This window comes from Balaenoptera physalus, assembly GCF_965194825.1.
Source record: "Balaenoptera physalus genome assembly, chromosome: 6".
Classification (NCBI taxonomy): Eukaryota; Metazoa; Chordata; class Mammalia; order Artiodactyla; family Balaenopteridae; genus Balaenoptera; species Balaenoptera physalus.
This window is the reverse complement of record NC_138885.1, coordinates 51,147,028-51,170,628: the sequence shown is the minus strand read 5'-3', so window position 1 is coordinate 51,170,628 and position 23,601 is coordinate 51,147,028. Positions and strand designations below refer to the sequence as shown.

Genomic DNA, 23,601 nt, shown 5'->3' with positions numbered 1-23,601 from the left:
GTCTTCTAGGAATCTCTTTCAATCCCTTAAATCTAGTTAAGGTACCCCAGCTACTTTCCCCATGTTAGCACTTACTATCTACCATAGTTGCCTATTTCCTTACCTGACATTCCTTTTGACATTGAGGGTCTGAAGGCAAAAATGGGCACCGAGGGTCTCTAGAGGGTAGAGGCCAGGGATGCTGGTCAACAGTCAAACCTGTACAGTACCGCCTCCACAGCAAAGACTCATCAGCCCCAAATACCCGCGGAGCTGAGGTTAAGGAACCCTGGTCTATATAAATCCAGAGAAAATTCGTGAAGAGCAAGCTGTCTAAAGTGATGGTCATGCTTGGTACCTCTGGACTTCTTAGGTTGTTGCCTATTATCTGACCATTGAAGGAAAAACAAAAGAAGGGAACCAGGCAGCCAAATGATACATAGTATTATTGCGTGGGAGCTGTTTTGGTGCTGTATTTTAACTCATTAACATTTAAAAATTGTTATGCAGCAGAAAAATAATTATGTCCTTGTAACGTTGAAACAGAATCCATTTTTCCAAGCATACTTTTTTTTTAAGGGCATATTGCTGAAACACCAACTGTTTTACACGCACAGTAATCACATTGCTGTTGAGTTTATTGTGTTTTGTTAGGACACACTTTACAGTGTGGAAAATGCATTTTAAAGTAATTCCTCTGAGTGCAGTTACGGAAAAGAACAAAGGTATGCTTTATTTTTGTGAGTGAACAGTTAGTTGCATAGTGACCCCCTCTGGCAGATGAAAGGTGCAGTGGTTTCTCTAGGTGGTTTCTGGAAAGTTCAGTATCTGAGTCTTTGAACTTCATTGAAGGAATGAGGAAACTAAAGAAACAAAATGGGAAATGGAGAAAATTTAAGGGGCTCTGAAGATGTCAATCCCCTTCAGGACTGTGGCCCTTCATTTTCCACTTCTATTACCCTTTAAAGCATTGGTTCTTGACCTGGTTTCATGGACCTACATATCCACATGTGGAATTTCAGGGGGTTTCTGAATCACTGGAAGTGTATACAAGATTGCTATGTATGCAAATTTAAGAATTTTTCAATGAGAGGGGTTCACATCTTTATCAGAATCTTGGAAGGATCGTGACTTGAGAAAGTTTGAGACAATTCTTTAGGAAAAGCACGTGTTCTACTGTAGGAATTTTGACATTTGTGTGGCTTTAGGAGAAGGTGTAATATGTTTAAAAGGAAGTTGCTTAATCACTAGTGGGGTCTATAGCAACTGCCCTGTTTGTAGACCTGGTATGGGATGCCTGAGGCATAAGGTTTGCTTTGTCCTGTTATTCTATTGCTGCACAAAAATGGGCACCGAGGGTCACAATCTCTACACTGAGAGATGACTTTCAGACTTTTACTTCTCTTGTTTGCCAAAGATGAGTTGCAACTTTCTTGATTTGTCCAGCTCTGCCTTCATTTGATTTTTTACCCTTAAAATAACCTCACTTAAATTACACATATCTTTCTTATATGGGATTTAATGTAGTTTGGGATTAAATATAAGGGAAATTTGTACATAATGAAAAAGAGAGCAGTGCTGCTTCATGTGTTCTTTTCCTACACAAGAGAATTCTGATCTGGTCTTGATTACAATGAAGGCTCAGTTATATGCTCCTTAAAAAGTTAAAGCTGGTCTCTTTCCAGGTGCACTGACATCTCTCTACATCATCAGCCTGCATGTGGAACAGAGGGGAAGGGCAACAGTAGCTCCTGTGGTTTACTTTGGAAACATGCAAATTTGCTGTCTCCCATGACAAAATTACGCAAGAACTGGACACACACTAATCCTCAATTTCCCTTTCTTTAGAAGTTGCCAGTTGTGTCTGACTTTCTCTTGTCGTGCAGTTTGAACAGTCACGTTCTCTAGAATGCTTGCCATGGGGGTTGGGCAAGGCAGAAGGGACTGCTGTGTTATTAATATAATATTTCCCTACTTTCAACATTTCTGTGTTCTTGAGAGAGGATTATGTGTTTATATTATTATTAAGTTTTTATAGTCACAATTCAGCGAGGGCTCCTAGACCCATAAATAGGTAAACTCCGATCATCAGAATAATAAAAGGTGGCAAACTTATATTAAAATAAACTGACTATGGAAAGGCCCTAAATAAATATATTTTGAATTGGATGCATTCTACTATGACATATATTCATTGTGGATTGGAAGTACTTATTCGGTGCTATACTCAGAGAATTTTTTCTTTATCTTAGTTCCTGATTGTAAATCATGGATTTACAATGTTTGATCTGTGCAGAAATTGATGAATATAAATATTAAATGATGGTGTTTTAGTATAGCACCATATTTTCCTCAGTGTCTTATTTAGGAAGTTTCTTCTGAAGATATTGGAAGATCAAATACTGTATCATACGATGATCTAACATGAAACTGAGAGTTCAGTGTGGGTCATCGGCATGAAAACTCAGATGCAGTCTTTCTTTTTAAGTATCTTCAAAAAATCTGTCAAAAATTTCTGTTTATAAGGGCCATGGTTCAGAATACTTTATGGTTCATGTAAAGTATGAGGTGACCTTTTGTGTTTAAAAATGACTTTAGCTTAGGATAACATTGGAGCTCTGGAGAGAACTCAATTCAACTTTTGCAAGTAAGGAAGCACTTGGGAACAAAGGTTAATTTAGGTTATAGCTGCATCAGCACCAGATAACAGGTACTAAGGCTCCAGAATCATCCTGGTTGTTCTACTGGGCATTGCACCAAGTTGGTTAAACAAACACAATGGAACTCACACCAAATTATCTACTTAAGGTCAGAACATGCCCTTTGGATATAATTTACATCACTAAAAGTGGTATATGAATAAATATTAGTATAGTAAGTTGTAGCAATAGCAATAGTATTCATAGTCCTTAGCTGGGGTTCAAATGGATTTAAGAACATATTCTTTCAAATTGTATTATTGTTAAATGACACCAATCTAAGGAATCGCCTTTTCTTTTATGTTTTAATTTCAATAAATTCTTTAAGTATTTATTGAGTGCTCACTCTATGTATATGCTACATAGAATATGTAGCACATGAAACTTGCTCACAACTTACAAAGTAACTGGGGAAATAAAATATACACCATGAAAAACTAAAGAAACATTTTAGTGTACTATTTAATATAATCGTTTTTAAGATGACATTGCAAGAAACATGACAAAGTAAGACATGCTTAATAACGATAGGATTTCAGGGGACAGAGAGAGAGTTTCAGGCTATGGTGGAGAGGATTTTATTGGACTGAGGAGATAGGATTTAAGTTTACTTTTGAAGACTGTGTGGACTCTCAATAGGTGAAGTAGGGAAGAGTGGCCTTTCTATTTTAGAAGAGCTTGAGCAAATGACATTGTGCTGTGTGGTTGGAGGACAGTGAAGAAAGGAGTTCAATTGTGGTGAAAAATATGTGAAGCTAATTCAGTCAAAGTAGGTTCGATTCTTACTATAGAAGAGCTTGAATGACAAACGAAGGAGTTTGCATTTAGCTTCTATTCAATTCTGAGCCACTGAAGATTATTCAGATTTCCTATGCCTACTTGTGTTCTTTCGGTAACCTATGCATATCAATGTCTCCTTTTCGTATTGGAATGTAGGCCCAGAGAAAGTACAAAAATCGCTCAGTTAAATGAAGTTAGGATTCCATGTCAGCAAGAAACAACAATGAAATTACTTTTTCCTAATCTAAAACCCTGATAGCATATCCTTCCCAGGAATGAGCCAAACTTGGGTACCCTGTTCTCTAGCAATCATTGTCTAAACACACCACTCCATTCACCAAGGTCTCTTGTGTACATAGTGCTGGTTGAGGTGTTTGTTTTATCCTGCAGATAACTGTGCATTACACCTGCCATCAATCACCTATCATAGGTGTGTCTCTTAATTGCCATTTAAAGGTCTTCTGAAAGTGACACATATATTATTACTCTCTTTTTTCTACAGGTGAAAGTCCTTGTTTAGAGCTAGAAAAGGATGATGACTATGGACTGTTACTTTCTTTTTAAAATTGTCTCTTCATTCAAAACAGTCAAGAATTGTTGGTGTTGTTCAGGATTACTATTTCATTTTTAAGGCTTGCAATATACCTCCTCAAAACAAGAGAATCAGTGTTTTTCTAATGGCAAGGACCAGATGATTTCATTACCTAATGTCTGATTTTTCAAAAACAAGAAGGCAGATCCTACAGATTATCATCTGGTGACTATGAGGTTACTTCTAAGGAAAATTCTAGAATGATTTATTCAACCATAGTTTTGTTTTTAGAAGATGAACCCTTGATCACTTTAAGCTAATTTACTAGAAATATCTTATCTCAAACTGAACTTATAGCCTGTTTTAGTTTATTCAAGTCTTCTTTTCTATGACCTATTTATTTACTTAACAAATAATTATTAGGTCCAGCTCCATAACAGGCACAATACTATGATACAGATATAGATACATATATATCTTGTTGCACAAGAAGCATGGCTCCTGGCTAGATGGAGTGTATGTTCAGAAGGAGCAATGCACCCAAACAAAACTGAAAACAAACAATCATAGCACCCTGCAGAAGTAAACACATGACATGAAAAAGAATTTTAAAATGCCAATATATCCATGAAGGAACCAAAAAATGGATAAAAGTTGATAGACGTATAGGTGTTGTTGCTCAAGATCATTTATGTATTGAAAATCATGTTATTTAGCCTCCTTATTAGGGTAGACTGGTTTGTGGTAAGAAATGGACTCAAAATGTCTTAGTTTCAGCACAGTAGAAATTGATATCTACTCTAGTAGTGGTCCTGGCCAGTGTTCAGGCAGGCAGTGTAGCTCTGCTCTATGCAGGTGCCTAAAGACCCCTGGCTCATTCAACATTATAGCCTGTCATACCTTAGAATGGGGTTTCTCAACCTTGACATTGTTAGTTTTGGGGGGCTGTCCTATACCTCATAGGATGTTTAATAGTATCCCTGGTCTCTATTCACTAGAAACTAGTAGCACTCCCCTGTCGCCCCTTGTGACAATCAAAATTGTCTCTAGTCATTGTTAGATGTTCTTGCGTGAACAAAATATTCACTGCTCTAAGACCTTGTTGCCATTTGACTTCAGCAGGTAGAAGTGAAAGATAGCACAGAAGAGGCATACCCATTCTCTTTCAAGTTCGGATCCAGAAATGAGAGGTATCTCTTCCACTCATCTTCCTTTGGAGAGACCTAAGTCATGTAGCCACACCTAAGTTCAAGGGGGCCTGTAAAATATTGTCTGATCAAGTGCCCAGGACCTGGTGCAGGGTCGACTTTTTCTGGATGTTGTGATCAGAAAGAGTGTGGCCATCTTCCAGATGCTTGCCTGCAAAGATGAGCCTCTGCTGTTCGGGAGGATGCCTTCCTTATCCTGGATCTTGGCCTTCACATTCCTCATGATGTCACTGGGCTCTACCTCCAGGGTGATGGTCTTGCTGGTCAAGGTCTTCACGAAGATTTGCATTTAGACCTGTGAGCGAATGTGAAGACACTGCAAGAATCCAGTCACACCTAGTCATCTCCAGGGCAACACACCGTCAGTCAACAATGCCAGTCGCCTCTCTTGTTCTTATGGAAGGAAAACCTCTGAGATTTCCATGGACTACTAGTGGCCGCTGCCACACATTTCAAGGAATTAAAAACATTTCAAGGAATTAAAAACTATAATTTTCTTACATTTTGAGAATCAAGGAACTCTTGCTGTCAGCTTGTTATACCTGTGGAAAAAACCACCTTGTCTTCCTGTTTTTTTCTCAGTGTTCAGCACAGAGTCACCTGTAGGCTACAGGCTTAGTGAAAGTCACTGCAATCCTGAGACAGCTCTCATAAGTGTGTAATGTGACACTTTCACAATGATTACAATTTTACTTTGAGTATGTCTGGTTTTTAGCTACTGCATTTTAAAGGTATGTGGAGAAAAGACTACTAGCCTAGAGGTGAACAACAGAAACCATTACAGTAAAAGGAAATAGGCCCTCCAGAGCAGATGAAAAGATCTTTGGGTATTTAGCTAGTAAATATCTTTTGTTATATAAAGGAGTTTTAGTTTTTTAAAGGGGAAGATGTAAATTTATTTCCCATTGAAAACTAAAGTATAACACTTATACAACTATTAGAGTGGATATATTTTTATTAAGTTTGAATGAAGAATTTAAATATTGTGGCAATAAATACTAGAGTGGATCATCTCTGAGAAGAGACAGAAGAAGAACAAGGAGAAGGAGAAAAAGAAGAAAAAGAAGGAGAAGAAGAAAAAGAGGAAGAAGAAGAAGAAGGAGAAGAAGAAGAAGAAGAAGAAGAAGAAGAAGAAGAAGAAGAAGAAGGAGAAGGAGAAGGAGAAGGAGAAGGAGAAGGAGAAGGAGAAGAAGAGGAAGAGGAAGAAGAAAGAAGAGGAGGAGGTGGAGGGGGGGAGGGGAAAGGAGAAAAGAGAGTGTCTCCTTGATGGTATGTTTAGCTATTCATGAAGGCAGGGCTGAGTCAGATAGATCATTCTTCAGTATTTCTTTCTACCTTCCTAGTATGAATATGGCACACATATTATGACTTGAAATCGAGTTAAACTAATATCTCCATTCTGGCTCTTGTAATCATTCCAGGAAGTTGGTTCCTTTGAGAAAAGTGGTGTTGGCTACCCCTGACTATCCTGAGGGCTTTTTATTGTAGTTCCTGTGCTTTCCAATTAGGTTACTTGGAACAAGACTTTTCCTTATTCCTGTCCAGAAAAAATTTTTCTTTTGGCTTTAATGGAATCTTGTCATTCTGGGTGTTTTTGTCAGGTAGGTAATAGAATACACTTTTAACTAAACATTCGGTGTCTTTTTAATACTAAAGACTTAAATCCTAGCTAAAGTGATTTCATTGTACATTTCCAAAGATAGATTTCATGTCACACATGCACATATAATCATGTGCTGGAACTTCAAAATCCTCCTCTATTCCATTTTTAACTTAAAATGTTCTTTTTGGCAATTTGCATGCTCTAGAAGCCTACTTCCCAGATCTGCTCTTTCATCTGGAACTAAGATTCTTATTAAGAAACTGTGCCACAGACCCACCATTGGAAAACATCCCTCTTTAGGGAGTAACTTGGCACTTCCAGACTCATGCAGAGCAACAGGATGTGACAATTTAGGGCAAGAAAACAATGGTATATATTGTATTACAATAGAGTCTGACATGACAGAAGCAATTTGAAGGGGCCGAATGTAATTTGCCAGGGCACCTGTTCTCTTAGGAGTCAGCACGAATTTCCCTGATACCCCGGTAGTGTGTTTAAATAAAACAAGAAATGAAGACCTTAATTTTTCTCCTTTACTTTAAAATGTAGTAACTGGTTAGAGTTTTCAATTTCTTAATTTGTAGAAGAATGGACATAAGTTAGTCCGTAGTTACAGAGTATATTACCCCAGATTCAATGATTCTGAAAGCAAACCAGGATCTTAAATGAACGAAGGAAATACATGGGGGAAAATGTCTTCCTAATGGTGGGAGTATATGAAAGAAAGCACAGACTTAAAGTGATTGTTTATAGTATTCCTATTTCCTGTAATGCATGTTCCAAATCTTCTCACTTCTTTCAAGACCACAGCCTATGCTCTCTGCTTTCCCCAACTCTATTTCCTCTAAGATTACCTTAGATATTCCATCTCCAACTCCCTCAGTTTTACTCCCTTGAAATTTGTCTAAACTTTCTTTCTGCTCTTTCTTGGTTCTGAGGAACAAATGTTCTCCTCTCCCCGCCTTTATTTGTACCTTCAATGCCATATTTAGTGCATCTGTCAGGACATTGACACTTTTAACTTCTGTTTTCAGAGAACTTCCCCCAGACTTTTTCAAACTACTTTGCCTTTTTTCTCACTCCCTTCTTGAAGTTTGCAACCTCCAGTACCTCATCACTCAATAATTCTTTACTCTTTTGCAAATAAAGTTGTATATGGTGTCATCCTGGGTTTTTCACACACCTGTTAACCATTTTGTTTCAGACATTTTCCCCTTCTAACCTTCCAAAAGTAGGTGTTTTCCAAGGTTCAGCCCTTGATCATCATGAGTCTCCTTACTTCTTCATATTGGCAATATTAGGTACACTCAAGGTGGATAATTAGTGATGGTGTTATTGCCAAGCTTTATATCTTACTGGAGATTCTGCTCTATGCTGTCAACTGCCTGCTGCAAATCTCTAAATGCAGCATGTTCCAACAAAAATGAAATTTCTTCTCTATCTCCCCAAACTTTCTTATATTCCTGACTCCCTCACTTTCTATATGCAATCACTTGCTAAGTTCTCAGCAGTTTCACTGCCTCTCTCCCATCACCCTCTTCAACTCTCAGTGCTTTCTTAATTAAAATTGGCACTGTTCTACTGGTTAGCTAAATAATCTTTCTGCCCTCTGTATTCTTTTCATTTCAATTTATTTTTTTACTTTCATCAAATTTGATCCCTAAATTATTGTTTCACATTAAAATTTTTGATAAGCCTTTGTTACACACTGAGTGTAATTGAAAGCCCCTTAGCTTGGCATCGAAGTTGTCCTTTCTTGTTGAAATGGGAGAGAAGAATACTTCCTAAGTGTCCTTAGGAGATCAACTGACCTGCCGTGAAATCAGGAAAACAAAATAAGTTGACTGGGATTATTGGCTCTCCTCATTTATGTGCCATGGTTGTCATAATTCTGCTTTGAAATACTTTATGAAACCATTGGTTATAGAGTTTCATTTGGAACTGATGTCAGTTTGGTAGAAATCTTCATTGTTTATCAGTTTAGTTGGCAAGTTTTCTTATTATTTTCCCTCAATCACAATTGCATTTTATTGCTATAGTAACTATTTAAATTCCTTTTTAAGAAGAAAAACAAAACATTCTTTGCTTTAGTAGGATGGTTGTCATCATTCAAAATGAAAACTACAGCTGAGATGATCATTTTATTTCCAGGAGAATTACCAATGATGAAAGTAGTACATGATATTCAGATTATAAACAGATAATTTTTCTACCAGTTAGAATAAATTATAGTTTTGGTTAACTGCCATATATGTATTTAAAAATCTGTTAATCCAAAAACTAGAAAATGTTTATAGACACATACAACCTTTATTCCCTGTTAATTTAGAAAACAGGTGCTTATGGAGGTCATTTAGAAAAGACAACAATCATTAACACTTCAACAGATTTTGCACCCTCTTATCCACTAAATTTCCTAACCGCACAAAACTAGAAATATAACCGGGAAAGAAATCCTTTTCTAAATCAATTTACGTGAAGTATGTAATTCACTATGCTTTTTGGTAAAAGGGTTGGAATAGTTGCCTCAAGCTGTCACTCCTTGAAAATGTAACTTGTCCCAGACAAGGTTGCTGATGTTACGGTTAGGAGTTCACATCCTGGGAGAGGTTTATAGTTGAAGCTGAGGTGTATCTGATTCAGCCCTGAGGCAGAAAAACTGGACAAAGCAGTTTTTTCCCCCTTCCCCTTTATAGAGTGAGTGATTTGTGCAACAGCTTTGGTTTGGCAAATAGGGAAGTGTCAGTGCTAAATCAGCTTTACTCTAAGGGCACAGTGTGCCTGTTTCTCAGCTCAGTGATATCCAAATCCAGGACCATTTTACTTCAAGTGGAATACACACACAGAGCAAACATTCTCAAGGTCAGTATACGTGTTCTTTATTTTTCCACCGCAAGAACCATTTTTCTTGGGCAGAAAGAGGCATAGAACTTATTCATGCTTCACAACAGTAAACTCCATGGAAAAATAATGTTCAAAGAACCACTTCTTTTTAAAGAGAAGGTGTTATGCAATCAGTATTTATGGAACAATCAAATATGGGGGGTGGCAGCCTAGGCTTACCTTCCTGAGCACACGGTTGGCAGTCTATTTGTGGGATGGCCAGATTTCTATGGCATAAGGAAGTGAACAATTGAAGCAAGTAACTATATACTTCAAGCAATATTTCATGACTTTCCTTCAATTACAGTATTTCAAGCAGTAGTAGGATTGAGGACTGAGTCATTTGGATTATTCCTTCTTTTTCTATTTTCTTTTGGTCGAATAAGTAACATTTAAATGATGTGCTTTTTTTGGTGTGTGTGTGTATCGTTTTTATTGTTATTTTGCAATTCAACACCACTTGTTTTTGTGTAAACAAGATTCAGCAGCTTGATCAAGGATATCTGAATTGTCCAGATGCCTGTTGTGGAAGGAAGGAGTATGGATTTTTCTTTTCACTCTATCTCATGCTATTAGAGACAGTCACAATTACAAATGGATAGGTCTTTAATGGGCACAGTCTCAGTAGATACCTCTGGGTTCCCCTCCACTTCTCAGTAGTGAATGCTGTCCTACTGTTTCCTTTCAGATTGTGACACTTCACATCTCTTACCTTTTTCCCCTTCGTTTTATGTAAATTGTGTGTGGATAATGGAATGAAATGGTTTCCATGGAGCTGAACAAATATAGGTCATAGTGTAAGGAACTCTTCCTCTCTTGAAATACACAGGTGAATTTGCATATAATTTTTTTTAATTAAAAAAATTTTTTTAACATCTTTATTGGAGTATAATTGCTTTACAATGGTGTGCTAGTTTCTGCTGTATAACAAAGTGAATCAGCTATATGTATACATATATCCCCATATCCCCTCCCTCTTGCGTCTCCCTCCCACCCTCCCTATCCCACCCCTCTAGGTGGTCACAAAGCACCGAGCTGATCTCCCTGTGCTATGTGGCTGCTTCCCACTAGCTATCTATTTTACGTTTGGTAGTGTATATATGTCAATGCCACTCTCTCGCCCCAGCTTACCCTTCCCCCTCCCAGTGTGCTCAAGTCTATTCTCTACATCTGTGTCTTTATTCCTGTCCTGCCCCTAGGTTCTTCAGAACCACTTTTTTGTTTGTTTTAGATTCCATATATATGTGTTAGCATACAGTATTTGTTTTTCTCTTTCTGACTTACTTCACTCTGTATGACAGACTTTAGGTCCATCCATCTCACTACAAATAACTCATTTCGTTTCTTTTCATGGCTGAGTAATATTCCATTGTATATATATGTCACATCTTCTTTATCCATTCATCTGTCGATGGACCCTTAGGTTGCTTCCATGTCCTGGCTATTGTAAATAATGCTGCAATGAACATTGTGGTACATTGCATATAATTTTAATTATTTGGTTTTATAAGTAGGACTGAAACCGTGGGCAAAGTTGAGCTTCTTGTGAGGTAGAACTTCACTTTCCCTCATAAAATATGTACATATAGGTATAATAAAAACTCAAACTACACAAAAAGAGTAGAACTTAGTAGAGGGAAAAATCAGGTGGGAAATCTATTTTTTAAAATATATTTTGATTACCTACTAGCTGAGTGACTTTATGGTTTACTTTTTGGTGTGTCAACTTTAAATGTCTATATGCACTTGTCTTTTTAAGCCTCCCATACATCTAGGACACTCCCCTTAATTTATTTACACATTAATTAATTCATTCAATAAATACATAAGCTTTGGATCCAGATAGACCTTGAGTTGAATCCTATTTCCACTCCGCACTAACTTATTTGGGAAGGAAATTAGTGAACCTCTCTGAATATAAATTCCTTCAGGGGTGAAGCTGGGGTGATTATACTACCTTACAAGGTTGCTGTGATGCAGAAGGATATATGTATATAAACTACTTGATCCAAGGTCTGGTGCGTGATGGGTGCCATAGCGGCCACAGGAAGGCGACTTGCAGACATCCAGTTACAGGGAGCACGACGAACCGAGAACATCCGCTTCTGTGATCTGAAATCCACCAAAGCACTGGCAACGAGGCCATGTGTAGGCTGCTCCTAGCCAATGACTGGATGCATCAGGGAAGAGTAAGGAAGGTTCATTCCTGGAAGACAGGAGCCTCCTCAGCATGGTCGCTTTGTCTCAAGGACACCTTGACGGCCTTGGCCTTGTTGAGCCTTCATTATGCAGCAGGGCTGTCTAGGACTCTTCCACCCAACCTTGCTTCCTTCTCTTTCACTTGCATTGTGGTCTGAAGGCTCTCCCAGCCCTTCCTGACTCCCTCCTCATGTTCTCTCATAGATGTTTCTCCTAATAAAATCATTGCCTCTTGGTGTTTGCTTTTGGAGAACTCACACGAACACAAATGTTCATTAATAATAGTTGTTTCAAAGATTATATTTATTACCTATTTGTGAAAACCACTTTCTTGGACTTAGTGCATGATGGAAAGATGAATAAGCATATTTCATTGTTTTAAAGAAGTGGGAGCATGATACTGATGTGTCATGTCATAAGGCTAAAATATACAATATTGAAACCTTTTACCCCTTTTATGAAAAGTGCCATAAAAATTAATGATGGACAAAATAAAATTGAAGGGCACCTTTTAAAATAATGTCATTTAGAAGTGTGACACCAGTGCTTTTCTAGTTTCCTAATATAACTTTTCTCTAGCATAATTCTTCAAGCAAATGTTTGTGAAGGAAATTTGCAATGAGGGATTTACAGCATTGGCTTACTTTACTCTAAAATATTCTATGTATTTTGATAATCATAGTTCTATCAGAGCTATGAGAAGGTTATTTGAGGAAAGAGAAAGAGGACTGGATTAAACTGATTTCTCCCATTTATTGTGACCTTGGGTCCTCTGTAGTACCCTTATATTTCTTATTTGTCAAGGTAGGTTTGAACTAGATGAGCAAAAAGACCCATACCCTCTGAAATTCTGAGTTCAATAGTTCCATATCCTTTCAGATGGATTGATAGGGTGATGATTAGAATATCAAGATACCTCATTTTATTAAAGCTTCCATAACTGAACTGACCATCCCCACTGCTAAACTTTGGAGAGGAGTTTCTGGAAGGAAAGTGATCTTTCCTTTTCCTCTTCTAGTGTCTTTCAACAAGTAAAGATATGTATATTGGCATGGGTTTGTATATGTTTTGGGAGAATTTTGTTTTTAGTTTGATAAAAAAGAATCATTGTATATTGCTCTTAAAATTTGTGATGTTTTAATTTTGTTATTGAAGTATAGTTGATTTACAATATTGTATTAGTTTCAAGTATACAGCAAAGTTATTCAGTTATACATATATACATATATATGTATATTTTCAGATTCTTTTCCTTTATAGGTTATTACAAGATATTGCCTATAGTTCTCTGTGCTATACAGTAAATCCTTGTTGTTCGTCTTTTTTATATTTAGTGGTGTGTATCTGTTAATCTCATACTCCTAATTTATCCCTCCCCCACCCCTTTCCCTTTTGGTAACCATAAGTTTGTTTTCTATGTCTGTGAGACTGTTTCTGTTTTGTAAATAAGTTTATTTGTACTATTTTTTAGATTCCTCATATAACTGATATCATATAATACTTGTCTTTCTGTGTCTGACTTACTTTACTCAGTATGATAATCTTCATTTTTAATAAATATTTTAAAAAACCTTGTAGAGTACTATAGACATAACTCATTAATTTTCACTCTCCCAGGCGATGTAAGAGGGAGGCCTATGTTGTTATTACAATTTTGTAGATTAGGACCTTAAGAAACCCAAATTTCAGCGGTGTTTTCAGCTTCAGAAATAGATCTGACACATGCTGATTTCCAGTTTCCATTTAACTCTGCAGATATTTCCAGTAATTGAGGAAAATTATATTAAGTCCAAATATCTTGAGTTTTTGCCTTTCATCACAATTCTGTATACCAGAAAAGGGTATTAGTAGTTTGACTGTGTAATAAACATACTAAAGGGGTGGTTTAATGAGAATTTTCATCCATGATGTAAAATAATTCAGTTATTTCAATCAGCAGTGATTCTTCTCTTTAGTACCAAAGTTCATAGGTAGACTTTTAGTAAATTCATGTTTGAGGCAGAAAGTTTCCGATTTTCATAACTTTCCTATCTTTTTCTGCAACTCCAAGGTGATATTGTGCATCAAATCTGAGATTTCTCTTGGTACTTTGGTTACTGAGGAGAGTCAGGACTGTTGAGTCTGGGACTTGAGTGTATTTCAGCCTTGGCCTCCCTAGCACATTCCCTTCTGACTAAAACCTATGGCCCCAGACTGACTGCCTGCTTCTGTCTTTCCTTATCATCTTTGTAGACTCTACTTGGTATCCAAAAAAAGTATCCAAACTTTCTTTTACACGAAATATTAATGTTTTGTACATCCCAAGTCTTCCTCCTACTTCTGGCCATGCTGTTATATAAAGTATCTACAGGTTGACCTTATCCCCACAGTACTGATGTTTAGGACTTGGAAAATCTTCATCTCAACAAATCATTTGTGTAAAACTGAGTTCTCCTTAAATATATCATTAAAGTTTTTTTCTTTTTTTTTCAATGAATGTATAAAACCAGAAATACCTCTGAGGTACTATCAGCCTAATTCTGGTATGTCCCTTATTCCTTATGCCTGTATTACCATTTCAGAACTTTTGTATATATTTTTCCTAAAGCTCTTTCATCTACCTTAAACTTTCCAGCATCTCTCTGCTTTTATGTCCAAAAAACCACTGGACTTTTCTCCTATAAATATGTAGGCAGAAAAGTGATAAGGCTATACTTTCTCAATTTTATGTTTTCTTCTATAAATATTTCTTAAACTTGTGTCAACTGCTCTTGCTTGAATTTGTGCTCACACACAAGGTCTGATTTTGCACAAAATTGCACTAGTCATTTTAAGTTTAATCTCTAAACAATTCCCGGTGTTTCACATAACGTCCAAGGCTCTGCTATCTGAAGGGAGAAGACTTCTTAATTGGAGAAGTAAGGATGTCTGGACATTTATCCACAGTTATAGACTTGACACCTTTCTCTGAATATCCACAGATCAGCTATTGGGATATTCTGGGGGAAAGGAAGCTTCCATGGCCAAATCATTTTAGGAAGTGCTGCATATTTGAACTCTTCATGTCTTTGTTCTTCAAGTGGATCTGCCCTCAAACCCTGATGAGAAAAATCGTCCATAGTCTATTTTCTACAATTTTGGGAGAGAAGTTTCCATGGGCTCTTTTTGTAATAAATTCCAGCATCTTAGAAAACTTGCTGCCCAGAAATTCTAACATCTAATCTAAACATCCCGTTTTGTAACCTATTGTTGAGTCCAATTTGCCATTGATCAAATGCTGTTATTTAGATTGTTAGTTTCTTGAGGGAAGAGGAAGCATCTTTACACGACTGTGAGACAAGTTGACATGTATTAAATATGTGAGTAATAGTAGTACTTCTTTTAAATACATTGATGTGAACCAAATAAGAAGTAGAATATTCTTGTTATATATGTAGCTACCTGGGTAATAGGAAAGGCTAGCATCTTTTTGTGAAGACCCTATTAGAGTGGCTGTTCTTAATCTTGGCTGTATAATAGAATCACTTGGAGTGCTTTAAAAGAATTGTGATGCCCTGGAGTCACCCCAAACTAATTAAATCAGAGTCTCTGAGAAGTGGGGGGATATAGGGCCCAGGCATCAGCATTAAAACTCCTCAGAAATTCTAATGTACAGCCAGAGCTGAGAACCACTTGTTAGAGATATATCAACTTAGTTCTAACGATTTTCTTTCTGAGTGTAAGTTGGTGCCAAATAGTTGGATTTCTCTGCTTGTGGGTCATCTCCTGAGGAACTGCTGTGGGCTCCTGGGACTTTAATTCCACAAAGCACTTCTTGGGCTGTGAAAGGTGTGTGCTGCCAAACAGCTGACATGACCAGTTGGTTAAGGCAATTCATGGGCAAACAGAAGCTTGTGATTACCCCAAGGAACTGTTCTCTGAGCTTCAGGTTCCCAGGAATGGAGTGAAATCAGTTTGGACTCCACAGCTTTAGTGTTGGAACAGAGTCAAGAGAAAAGAATCCATGGGTCAGCTCCTCCCCTTCTTTTTTTAAATTTTTGGCTGCATTGGGTCTTCGTTGCCGCACACGGGCTTTCTCTAGTTGCGGCGAGCAGGAGCTACTTTTCGCTGCAGTGCACGGGCTTCTCATTGTGGTGGCTTCTCTTGTTGTGGAGCACAGGCTCTAGGTGCGTGGGCTTCAGTAGTTGTGGTACGCAGGTTCAGTAGTTGTGGCACACGGGCTTCGTTCCCCGCCCCCGGCGTGTAGGATCTTCCCGGACCAGGGATGGAACCCGTGTCCCTGGCAATGGCAGGCAGATTCTTATCCACTGCCACCAGGGAAGTCCCCAGCTCCTCCCCTTCTTACACATACCTGCAGATACCTCTTTTTATAACCCCAGGGTCCAGGACACTCATTTATTTCTCAAGGAGCCCCCTCTGGCAGTTAAGTCTGACCTACATCTACTGGCCAGTTGAACATACAAGTAGGGTATGCCAACATAAATTATTAACAACAATATAATGAGTTTACATGCAAAAAATAAAAAAACTGAAAAAAAACCAAACCAAACCAAAACATTTGCAATCCATTAACACCCAACTAGTATACACCTGGGTGAATAAGCAGCTGGCTAGTTCATGTCAGAATCACTCTCTGTAAAATCACTGCCTTTCCCTCTTGTCTTGCTGTTGATTCCTTTCTCAGGGCCAGAGCTTGGCTCTGAGCCTGGCGCCTGCCTATCTTAGTATGGTCCTTTTCCCTGCCCCTACCCCCCTTCCAAGGGCAGACACCCAGGTCACATGGCAGAGGTAGCTGACTGGCACGCTAAGATTTTGATCTCCGTCCCCAGGAAGGCTGGATGGCCTTGGGGTGACAGACACCAGAGGGCAGCCTCCTCTGGTACCTCAGTGTACTGCAAATATGTGTCCCACACACTTTCTATGACATGAAAAAGTTTGGGAGGTTTACGTTTTCATGTTCAAAACTGGATTATATTTCTACTTAGCAAATTCCATTTACTAGAAAACAAAACTCCTTATTTTATTTTATCATTTAAACCTTGACATGCAGGCTTCCCTGGTGGCGCAGTGGTTGAGAATCTGCCTGCCAATGCAGGGGGCACGGGTTCGAGCCCTGGTCTGGGAAGATTCCACATGCCGCAGAGCGACTAGGCCCGTGAGCCTGCACGTCTGGAGCCTGTGCTCTGCAACAAGAGAGGCCGCGATAGTGAGAGGTCCGCGCACCGCGACGAAGAGTGGCCCCCACTTGCTGCAACTAGAGAAAGCCCTCGCACAGAAACGAAGACCCAACACAGCCATAAATAAATAAATAAAATTAAAAAAAATAAAAAATATAAAAATAAACCTTGACATGCATTGGCCAGGTGTTGGCCTATAAGAGACCTGATTTCCATGAAGGAATTCCTTTCCAATAGTTCTCAGGAAATTTACGTTTTTCAAATCCTGAATCTGTTACTGACCCTTTCGAGTTGGGCCCCAACAAGGGTCCTTCTGCCAGTAGAAGGAAACTGAATTCAGTTCAGAAGCAAAGGAAAGCTTTTTTCTTTGATCAAAGAATGGAGAGGTGCGAGGGCCTGCTCTGAAGCTCTAGATACGCTCGCCGTCTCCCCGACAGGATAGGGTTCTGGTCAGCCGGGAAAGGAGGCGGAGCTCTCACTGGTCTGCGCAAGCGCAGCTGTGCTGCTCTGGGCTCCGGATCGCAGTGCCGGGCTCAGCGTCTCTGCACACGGCCCACTGCCGTCAGTCGTCTCGAACGGAGGTGTCATGCGCAGCGTTCCTGCCCGAGGTCCAGCGAGCTGAGGTTTCGGGCGCAGCCGTTTCCGCACTAGGAACTCTGGTCTGAAGGGCCTGGCGCGAGGCCTCTGCATACGGGCCCCTATGAGGAAGTGCAGCTAGACTCAGCACAAAGGAAAAAAAAACAGGTTAGACTTCATTTTATTACCCAGATTCTATTTTTATTTCCTGGGAATTCTTAATGGGCTTTGCTGGGACAAGTCCTCAGGAAAAAAAAATCAGTTCAGAATTCAGGAAAACGAGAAAAAGCATTATAATTCTCCCATGAGAACGAAAGCTTAATAATCAAGATGTTCCTGGTTTGAAGGAATCCACTGATGTTAAGTCAAAAGCAGGAAATACTGACAAGGGAGGTGAGGGCACCAGAAACTGAATTGGAATAAGGAGGAGAGAAGTGGTCACCATTTCTTCAGTCAGTTTTGCTTGTAGTTTTTGCCCAGTTATAAGTGTGTGTTTATTGCTCTATTGCTAACACAGCCATTCTTGCAAATAAAACAAATATTAATAAGTTTATGCACCTAGTATATTTTATACAAGTCCTATGAGTGCTTTCCATGAGACAAATTTTGGAAGAAAAGAACTCTTTAAATTGGAAATTGTGACGTGTGAGTGTACACGTAGTGCTAACTTTGCTAGGTGATTCAAATATTACCTTATTTGAATACTACCCAATAATCTTCCTGGAGTTTTTCAGTGTTTGAATATTCACTGGAGGCTACAGTTCTTTGTAAATACTTTAACAGTAAAAATACAAAGAAAAAACGAAGCGCGTTCAATACACAGACAAGTCAAAAACCAATCTAAAATCTAAATTAGCAAAAGCAATATCACTTTCAGGGGCAAAACCAAAATCAGAGCAAGCAGACAAAATATTTTCATCATTTAAAAATAATTATTCATATGAAGTAATTTGCACCCAAACACCCAGCTTGAACGTGCTTTTGGGTGCATTCTGAACAATGCAAAATGAAAGATTTTCTACGTCTGGAATATTTGTCGTGGAACAAAGGTCAAGACTATTTGATAGGGTCATTAATGCTTTGCGTGTTTAAAATTTCTTTTTAAGGGTAACAACTTTTAAATATTAAATCTTTATGGTATTGCCTTTTAACTTTTAAAATGGTTTTTAATTGGCATTTTTGTACTGATGATTCCTTCTAATGTTCTCAGTTATCAAATGTTTATATCATATAGAGATCATTTTTCTGTTAGTGAATTTTATATATATATAGCTTCATAATATTAACAAATCATGAGTTTATTATTTATTATTAACTTTTTTACCAGAAAACCTGTGGCAGTTTAATAGAAAAACTCTATCAGAAAAACAATTTTCTGTTTATTATTATGGTCATTCAGTTTTACTTAAAATAAAAACATAAAATGTTATGAACAATACATGATGCTTTGATTTTGGGAATTCCAGAGAGTTTCTTGTGCCCTAACTCTGAAGATTAATACCAGGAATCTGCAAGGCTAAAATATAAATCAGAGATATCCTGGGGGCCAGTATCAGGGAAAGAGAAGATCAACATGAAGCCTGGGAGGCAGGAGGGGAGTTGGAGGGTTAAGCTAAGTTCAATTACAGGGTGTCAGGACAAAAGACACCAGGAGCAGAATGGCGTGGATACCAGAATTGGAATCCTGAAAACACATCAACGTCAGGAAACATCAGAGGCAAATGAGGGGGCAGAAGAAGGGGAGTTAAAAAGGAAACTAATTCCATAGGTCAACATCTTCTGGAATCAAGATTGCTTTAAAATGATTGAGCAAGGATCTCTGTGGTCCCCGAGGCAAGAGGTTTTAAAGGAACAGCCTATTGTCAAGTGTTGGCCTGCTTCAGAGTTTAAGGATTTAAGGATGTACATTTGGTGAATTCACCTTTTGGTAATAGACCAGTGGGAAATGGTGATAGGGAAGAAATCTGTAATCAGAGCTTTCCTTACACATCTATGGATTATGTATGCATAATTCATCTTCCTCTTTTCCTAATTTATAAGCAGAAGACTTGTGGAGGGCGGGTGGCACAGGAAGATAGAGAAGAGAGGAGAAACGGCTGAGGGAAGAGAGGAGAAATGGCTGAGGGGAGAGTGGAGACCTGTGGAAGTGGAGCCATTTGTTAATCCGGGGAGGAGAGAGAGTTGAGGTTTTTATTCCCCTTTTCTTCCCATAGGAGAGGGAAGGGAAGTATTCTTCATACACGTTAAGTGAGGGACCTTCCATATAATTACTTGTAGAAATTGGAGGTGCCTGCAAGAAACAAAGATTGGCATCTTGTCCTTATTTAGACTTCTGCTAACCTGATGTCTGTGACTACTTGGGAGGGGGAGAGGAGAGTTGGAGAGCTATGTCAGGCGGAGAGAAGAGAAGCCCTCAAACTGACTGCTTGGTGTGACATAGATGTGATTTGTTCTTCTGGGTCCCTGCAGTCCGTACAGGGTGGCCAGACCTGATCCAATTGGCTGAAGATCCACCTCAGAGGACTGGGTGAATGCTCCTGCTGCAAGAAGCAAGGAGGAAGCCTACCTGGGGGGATAGAAGAGGTTGAACCAGGACAAGTCTTCCACATCAGGTATCAGTTGAAGTGGGGATCGCTGCACCCCAGCTACCCGGGGAGCACCAGGGTTTGTGCATGGGCCACTCAGGTAGCAATTCCAATTGCACATCTAGGTTCTTTCCTCTTTTAAACATATTTTTCTTAGACAGTCATAATCCATGAGTATTTCATTGTCACTCCTACCGTTCCAACTGTTAGGATCTTTTCTGCTTTTTTAACCGCGCCACATTCCCTTTTGTTTCTGGGCTCTTGCATATGCTGTTCCATCTGCTTAAAACACTTTTCCTCCTGCTCAGTGACTCATTAACTCCTATTAATTCTTTCAAAGTTTCAGCTTAATGTTGCTCCTTTAGGGAAGTCTTCCCTGAATCCCCAGTGGTTTTGTCCTCCTGTAATGTGCTTTCTTATTCTGAAATTCCCTCTTGTGACAAATATGTCAGGAATCATATCTGTCTTATTCAAAATTGTACTCCAGGACCTACCACTGAGCTTAGTGGAGTATGGATAAATAATGTATATTCCTTGTCTGAACAAATGAAGGAAAGTAACTATAGCCACAAAAGAAAGAATGAGAACAGTAGATTCGTATTGTGCATAGCAATCAGTTGTGTACCATAGGTCATTTACACTTTGGAAGCATTACTATGGCCAAATGAAATGTCAGTTTTTTGTTTTGTTTTGTTTTTAAATTTTTTTACACTTTATTTATTTATTTATTGGCTGTGTTGGGTCTCCGTTTCTGTGCGAGGGCTTTGTCTAATTGTGGTGAGCGGGGGCCACTCTTCATCGCGGTGCGCAGGCCTCTCACTGTTGTGGCCTCTCTTGTCGTGGAGCACAGGCTCCAGACGCGCAGGCTCAGTAATTGTGGCTCATGGGCCTAGTTGCTCCGCGGCATGTGGGATCCTCCCAGACCAGGGCTCGAACCCGTGTCCCCTGCATTGGCAGTCAGACTCTCAACCACTGCGCCACCAGGGAAGCCCGAAATGTCAGTTTTGTCTCTAGCCATTTACCCACGGGCAGTCACGAATCACATTGACAATATTGATTTTGATTGTCTTAATATTTTTGGCATGGCTCAGGGTTGGGAAAGCAGTTGTGGTTGTACTCAGGTAGGCCTTTCACAGAGATGGAGCTGGGTGTGATTTCCATGAGATGGTGGGAAGAATCTTAAGGCATCACTTACCTTAAAGATCTCTACCCCACTCATCTATACGGTGCCAGAATTCCCATAGTGTTATTCAATACTCCTTTGAAAGTGAAGGTACACTAAGGAGAGGTGCATTTTGGGGGTGTGAAGGCCGATATGGATGAGGAAGCAGCTCTCCTTTGGTTGTCTTGGGTTCACATGTCTGTTATCTTCTACTCAAGGTCTGCATCTCCTCCTCCAGTCAGGTAGGTCTTGCTTGGTGAATACAAAAGGGGACCCGAAGGGCACTGGGGAGTCCTTAGTGTCCTTATTGGGAAAGGAGAAGCATGGCATAGTTCATTTCCAAGTTTCCTATTGACTTTGGCAATCCACGGTTTCATCTAAAATAAGGCATTTTATTGTAATGAAATAGCACTGGACTAAGAGTCAAAAGATCAAGTGTCTTTTATTAACAATCTCAGATGTCAGTTAACTTCTCCAAGTTTCAGTTTCTTCCTCTGAAAATTGTTATAATTTATGATGTGTTATGCCTTTTCCAACCTTAACATTTAATAAATATTGATAATTATTCCCAATAATGGAGAATATGGAAGAATAAACTTTGAAAATTCTCTTTTATAATAATGTAATAATTCTATCTATTCACTAAAGGATGGGAAATGGGTAATAAATATATTAAAAAGAGAGAGAGAAATTTATCTAGAACTCACCAAAATACATTAAAGAAGAAATACCCTGAACATGAATTTTTATTGAAATATCCATCTTTCCTCTCTAGGAAATTGAAGGAAGCACCAAACACTTGAGAAAGATGATCCAAATAGCAAAGTCTCTGGCAGGTTAAGGAAAGGGGTGGGAGAACAAGATTACCTTTATGAAAGGCATTTAAGAGAGAAATTCTAGATGACCTTGGCTTTGGCAAAAATCTTCCCAGGCATTAAAGGTCATACGAATTTCTCCAGTATATCTATGAATGGATTGATGTGTTACTGTATTTCTATTACTCCCTGAGTGAACCTCACAAACTCCAGGTTCTTTACTTCCATATTATGAGTTGAAAGGGATAAGAGGGATTAAGAAAAAGTAAAATTCCCATTTACTCTTTTGTAAAAATTTCAAACCAAGTTTGCTTCCACCATGTACAAAGAGGCATTAGGCAAGAGGCTTAATCTTTGTGTGAGAAGTTGCTGCATGCTGCAGAAATCCGTGGCTGGGCTCTCAAGATGGCCTATTTAAGGCCAGAGGTCCCCTTTCTCCTGAAATTCAAAGGTCTGGCTATAGGAGAGAAGCACGCAGGGAAGATTCCTTCACAAAAGGTCGGAGTTGGCCCCTCATCTGAGACAGATACCATCACAGGGCAACAGGGGGTCTCAAGATCAGTGGGTTGAATTTCCTGCCTCTCTTTAGGGGCCTTCAAACTTACAAAAATTAATCCTTTTGATTGACTCCGTCTCCTAATCTTGAAGATAAGCTCAGAACATTTACCAGTTCTCAGCACTGCTTGCCAGGCCAAGTCTCGGCACCAAATTATGAATTTTGTCATCAGTGACCTTTCCAATCTTCCCTTTTTACCTGCCCACTTGGTAGCTCAAGTCCTCCTCCTTCCTTCTCTGTCAAAGTGTTTGGGATTGTTAAGGATTTAAAGAGATCAAATCATTCAGTCTTTTCATTTTCAGAAGAGAAAGCTAAGATCTAAAGAGGTTAGATGACTTCCCTAAAGATACACTTTTAAATCCTCTTGGTGATTTCAATATAAGCCATCTGAGTTATTACTGATGTTGGGGGAATCATTATTAATTGGTTTCACATGTATGTCACAAAAATTTTAATTTGGTACTGCCTATCGTTTCCAGATATTCAAGTGTCAATGCAGGTAAGATATAAATTATAACCTATCATTCATTTTTAAAACTTCTTAGCAAAAAGCTTTTGGGATATGAGTTATTTGCTATTATTTTGAAAACAATTTTCAACTATGAAAAGAAAAATTGGCTTCCGCTTAAAGAGTATAGATCTAAAAAGAAGGAGTAAATACAAAATAAGTTTGTGAGCCAACATTGATGAGACATTAGTGCTTTAAATACTGTAGAGCATGAACACAAGTGTCAGGTGGACTTCTGAAAAATCAAGGTTACTTGCTTTTTTGGGGTAAGTGTGTAGGTAAGTCTTCTCCGGGCCAGCATGCAAGGATGAATAGACTGGAAGGCAGAGGCATCTGGCCTAGGAATCCTGAAGTGCTATC

The 23,601-nt window shown here is 38.8% G+C and overlaps 1 long non-coding RNA gene across 3 annotated transcripts in view; it reads left to right on the top strand.

Annotated features, from left to right (window-relative positions):
• Nucleotides 1-5,759: 5,759 nt before the first annotated feature.
• Nucleotides 5,760-23,601, top strand: part of LOC309662426 — a 408,402-nt gene continuing 390,560 nt past the window's right edge. For 2 of the 3 annotated variants that reach the window (XR_014264662.1, XR_014264664.1), the window contains exons 1-2: nt 16,129-17,783; nt 20,085-20,227. This is a non-coding gene — a long non-coding RNA (uncharacterized lncRNA). Of the gene's footprint in view, nt 9,664-16,128; nt 17,784-20,084; nt 20,228-23,601 lie in introns of those variants that run through there. The other variant, XR_014264663.1, reaches the window with a different exon arrangement.